Consider the following 6,000-nt stretch of genomic DNA (forward strand, 5'->3'; position numbering starts at 1 on the left):
TTATCTTAGTGAACTGACCCCAATGAGCTTTGTGGTGTTTTGTTTTTGTTTTTGCTCTGTGTGACAAAACATGCGTTTTGCTGTCTGTGTGTTAGGGGTGCCATTAACTGATATTTGCACCGCAAAGTGAGTTTTTTTTACGTGCTCTGGGTCATGTGTTTATGGAAGTTATTCTTGGAATGTGCAGTTGTTCAAGCGGAGTTCTACCGGCGGAAAAGAAAAAAAATCATCATTTACAAATACTGCAGCTACTGAATTTTAATATATGGACACTTACCTGTTCAGGGGCCCACGATGTCGGCACCCCAACCGATCTTTGGATCAACTCCCAGGTGCTGCCGCTGCCAATCCTGGTAAGGGAACCTGGCAGTGAAGACTTTCCGCTTCCCTCCTAGATCCCTACTGCACAATGTGCGAGTCGCGCTGCGCGTTCTGATTAGAGCTGCGCGATTAATCGTTTAAAATAAATTGCAATCTCCATTCAACCCCCCTCACGATTTCTATGCAGAACTTCTGGATTCATTCATCTAACAAGTATAGAGAGTTCTCTGCCCACTCGGCTGTTAAAAAAAAATCCGGGCAGCCTGACAAATTTTTCACAATATTGTCAGCTCTCTTAGAGAACTAGAAACATTGTAACTTTTAAATCAAAAGGGATGAACTTCAGTGTGTAAATGAGGGAAGTTTAACCACTTAAAGGGAAGGGCCATCTGAATTTTTTTTTTTTTTTTAAAGTCAGCAGCTACAAACACTGTAGCTGATGACTTTCAATAAGCGCACTTACCTGGCCAGGGCGCCCGCAAAGTCAGCTGCCCAAGCCGACTCATCCCTCAGCTCCCAGGTCCCAGTGCCGCCATTCTATCTAAGGGAAACAGGCAGTGGAGCCTTGTGGCTTCACTGCCCGGTCCTACTGCGCATGTGCGAGTTGCGCAGCGCTTTGTGAATGGGGCACGTTGTGTTTTGGGACACACAGTTCCCAGAACACATCGCTCCCCATTTCCCAGAAGACAATGCGAGGAGGAGAGAAGACTGAAGATCACCGTGGAGTAGGAAGAGGCAGATTAGGACGATCTGCCTAGCAATAGTAATTTCTGGTAAGTTTAAAAAAAAAATTTTTTGCAACATTTTAATGTATTTTTTTTTCCAGGGTGGCCCTCCACTTTAAAGACCAGACCTTTTTCTGACACTTGCTTCTTACAAAGTTAAAGCGGTGTTCAACCCCAAGTGGAACTTCCGCTCATTTGTCTTTTCTCCCCCTACGGTGCCACAATTGGCACCTTTTGAGGGGGGCGGACGACAGGATACCTGTCTTTGAGGTATCCTGCCCCCCCCCCGAAAGGTCCTATTCCCACGTCCGGGAGTCCGTGCCGTGGCCCATGACGTCACTGGGCCAAGTAGAAGAGAGGAGCGGGGCCTCGTGCATTCGCAGTAGTGTTCCCGGCCTGAAGCCATAAGGCTACACTGCTGGGCTTCCTTTCTTGCAATGCGGTGGCAACACCCCACAGCTGATGGAAACATGAGCTGCAGTGCCGACATCGCTGATACCCTAGAGAATAAACAGGCGATTGTTGCAATATTTTATGTCGCACTGTATTCACGCAGTGGTCCTTCAAATGCAATTATTTTTTTTCTAGGGAAAAAATACACTTCACTGAATCAAAAAAAAAAAATAAATAAACCGTAACGTTAGCCCATTTTTTTTTTTTGTGTGTGTATAATGTGAAATATGATATTACAAAGCGAGAATCGTGATCTTTATTCTAAGAAAAAAAATAAAAATAAAAATAAAAATGCGATTCTCATTTTAGCCAGAATGGTGGAGCTCTAGTTCTGATTGGTCCCTGCTGTCTTCCTGTCTTCTGGGACCTGTGTGTCTCCCAGAAGACAGAGGCGCGGGGGGGGGGGGGGGGATTTGCCTGGCATTGCAGCAATTTTCCCCGGAAGGGGGAGCAAATACCTGGATTTGACAGGCATCTGCTTCCCCTGAAAAGTGCCGAAAGTGACAGCGGAGGGTGGGAGGAATCCGGACAGCGCTGGTTCCATTTCTGGGTGGAACTCCGCTTTACCAGAGCCTCAAACAGTTCGGAAAGCTTGTGGTGCTTGTGGGGGTAGGATCGGTGATCATCTATCAGATTGTAAGCTCTTCTGAGCAGTGCCCTCTTAAATTTTAACTCTAACGTCTCCTATTTGCATGGTAAAGCGCTGTGTAAACTGTTGGTGCGATATATAAATCCTGTATAATAATAATGTGACCGCGGCATCTACCGATCTGTAGTCTGGACGGTGAACCTTCTGTGCCCGCTCTGTTTTGGCCCTGAGAGTGCGTTCAAACAACAGCAGTCCAGAAACGCACCGGACGATGGTAAAGGGAAGCGGGGCAGGAAGGGGTTAATGGTGCATATGTGTGTGTGTGTGTGTATATATATAAAAAATGTATATGACAGATTATATAGATTCAAAATGTGGGAGGGGATACAGGGAAGGCAATGAGTTGGGGGATGAGAATGAAGGGAGAGGAGACTGATGACTCTCTCCCTGATGTACACAGCTGTCCTCGGCAACCTCCTCCCTCTCAGCCTGCTCTGCACTCCATATAAAGGCTGAGAAATCCCCTCCCCCCCCGTCCTCCTCTATCACACCGGACAGATACTTGCATGCTCTCCGGGCGGACGACGCTCCCCTCAGCCCGGTCTCAGGCCTGCATTGCCACGTCACTAGCGTGCGCGGCAGCTTTGGCCGCCGCTGCGTGATCACGTCACTGGTGTGCGACGCACGGAAACCTGGAAGTTGCTCCTGCTCCACATGCAGGAGGAAAGTAGTTCGAAATAGCAGGGTGACTTCTCAGGTGCCAGGGTATGATTTGTATTCATTCCTCACAGGTGGAAGGCTGAGCTCCAGTGTGAATCTTGTGTCAGTGTGTGTATAGGGAGGGATGGACAGGGTGACCTCTGCTGAGCGGCTTCTCTTCGGTTCACGGCTGTGCAGTCTCTCTGTGACCATATTTGCCCAGGCACAGCAGCCAATTAATTCGCATAGGCTCCTGTCTCCACTGAAAACACAGGTATAAGCTCCCTGCACCCTTCCAGGGACACCGTAGGTTCCAGTCTATGTGGGTGCCATTAGAACAATGGTTCTGGGCTAGAGGTAATATAAAGCCCCGTACTTCTATTCAGCCAGAAGGTGTTGTCATTTTTCCAGGTTGAATAATGCAAAGCACACTCAAATGGAAGACTGAGGACATTAGATGAAGCCACATACACACTATCCGATTTTCTGCAGATTTTTTTTCCCCCTTCAGATTTTCCAAAACCATATATAATATGAGGTCAAACCTTAGGAGTTTCAATGTGTAAGCAGGCAGGCCCTTGCACTACATGGTTTTGGTAAATCTGAAGACTAAAATCAGCAGAAAATCTGATCGTGTGTATGGGGCTTTACAGTCATTAAAGTTCCTAAAAATAAAACCTATGGCTTTGAAAGTGTTCTGAAACGGCAGGATCTCAGACATCTATGGTGAAGTGCAGCTAAAACAAACCAAAAAGAAAAAACACAGTATGCTCTTTAAGGCCAGTTCACACCACATGCAGTCCGGTGCATTTTTGTTCTGCATCAATATACATGTAAAGTAGGTTATATGGTTTCCAATGGCATAGTTCACACCACTGTGATCAGGTCCAAAGCTTTTTAAATTACAGGAAAAAAAATAAAAAAAACATGCTGCATTTTTTTTTTCTGCACTGGAATGCAGCAAAATGCATCAAAAAACGCTGGACTCTAGCATTAAACCACTTCAATACCAGGCCAATTCTGACGTTTCTCTCCTACATGTAAAAATCATCAGTTTTGTGCTAGAAAGTTACTCAGTACCCCCAAACAGTATATATATTTTTTTTAGCAGACACTCTAGGGCTTAAAATGGCAGTCATTGCAACTGTTTATCTTGCACGGTATTTGCACAATAATTTTTCTAACGCCTTTCTTTGGGAAAAAAAAAAATGGTTTCGTGAATTAAAAAAAAAAAAAATGTTAAAGTTAACCCACTTTTTTTTTTTTTGTAGAATGTGAAAGATGATGTTACGCCAAGTAAATAGATACCTGACATGTCACTCTTTAGAATTGCGCATGCTTATGGAATGGCGCCAAACTTCGGTACTTAAAAATCTCCATAGGCGACGTTTGAAGATGTTTACAGGTTACCAATTTAGTGTTACATAGGAGTTCTAGGGCTAGCATTGTTCCACATGCTCTAATGCATGCAGCGATACCTCACATGCCTGGTTTGTACAGTGTTTACATATGCGTCCGCATCAGAAAGCAAGCTACCGGGGACAGGGGCGTGTTTTTTTTTTTTGTGTAATTTTGGGATCACTTTTATTCCTATTACAAGGAATGTAAACATCCCTTGTAATAGTAATCTATTGTGACAAGTCCTTTGTGGAGAGATGTGGGGTTAATAAGATCCCCACATCTCTCCTCCAGGCTGTAAAGCAGGGATATGCAATTAGCGGACCTCCAGCTGTGGCAGAACTACAAGTCCCATGAGGCATAGCAAGACTGACAGCCACAAGCATGACAACCAGAGGCCGAGGCATGATGGGCTTGTAGTTTTGCAACAGCTGGAGGTCTGCTAAATGCATATTCCTGCTGTAAAGCATGAGATCGGGAAAACAAAAAATAATTCACTGCTCTCATGCCAGCGGCTTTGTTTAATTCCGGGAACCTGGGCGTGACATCATAACCTCGCGCCTGAGCCTCTGACAGCCATAGAGATGAAAATCAATCCTCGTCATCCAGCGCTGGCCGATTCTTTGTCTGGGCCCCCGCCGAAGTGGGGGAATGTCCCCTGCCGTTGCCTATAAGGACAATCAAGTGGTGGAACTGTCGCTATGATCGTTTTTATCGGGCACAGAATCGCTGGCTTCATATGACGCCTTATGGCAGTGGTCATCAACCCTGGCCGCAAGGCCCGCTAACAGGCCAGATTTGATGTATTACACTGGGGAGATGTAGACTGCAATTACTGAACAGCAAATTAAAATCACCAGTGATGTATCTCAGTTATCTGGCAAACCTGGCCTGTTAGTGGGCCCTGAGGACAAGTTTGATGACCACTGCCCTAAAGTATGGTTAAGTGGTTAAAAAAAAAAAAAGTTTACACGATAGAAGCACAGTCTGGACATGCTGCAGGGCAGGAAAAAATGCAACGTTTGAAAACCATATAATCTACTTTCTGTGGGTTTTTGATGCAGGAAAAAAAATTCACTACACTACACCCTTAGGCTGGCCATACACTATACAATTTTACTTTAGATTTACCAAAACCATATAATATGAGGCCAAACCTAAACACTTTCAAATTGCATGCAGTCAGGCTCTTTCACTATGTAGTTGAAGGTAAACCTAAAGGAAACTTGTAATATGTATGGCCAGCCTTAGGCTAGGTTCACATATACACTATATTACCAAAAGTATTGGGCTGCCTGACTTTGCCAGGCAGCGGTCACCTTGATTTGCATGTAAAGTACAAAATAAAAAAGAAAAAAAGTCCCTATCTTTCTTGGAGGGGGCGGGGTATTGGGACACCTGCCTATACACATACAAATTTTAACAGCGTCTTAGTTAGAGTTCAATATTGATTTAGCTCACCATTTGCAGCTTCAACTCTTCTGGGAAGGTTGTCCACAAGGTTTAGAAGTGTGTCTATGGGAATTTTTTACCATTTCTCCAGAAACATTTGAGTTCAGGCACTGATGTGGATGAGAAGGCCTGGCTTAGTCTTCAATCCATCCCAACTGTGTTCTTTTGGGTTGAGGTTAGGACTCTGTGGCAGGCCAGTGAAGTTAGTCTACCCCAAAGTGACTCATCAATTTCTTCATGTACCTTGCTTTTATGCACTGGTGAGCAGTTATGTTGGAACAGGAAGGGGCCATCCCCAAACTTTTCCCACAACGTTGGGAGCATGAAATTGTCCAAAATGTCTTGGTATACTTGCACCTTAGG

The sequence above is a fragment of the Lithobates pipiens genome, unplaced genomic scaffold, assembly GCF_037356315.1.
Source record: "Lithobates pipiens isolate NorthernLeopardFrog02 unplaced genomic scaffold, aLitPip1_a1.2 Scaffold_1, whole genome shotgun sequence".
NCBI classification, from domain to species: domain Eukaryota; kingdom Metazoa; phylum Chordata; class Amphibia; order Anura; family Ranidae; genus Lithobates; species Lithobates pipiens.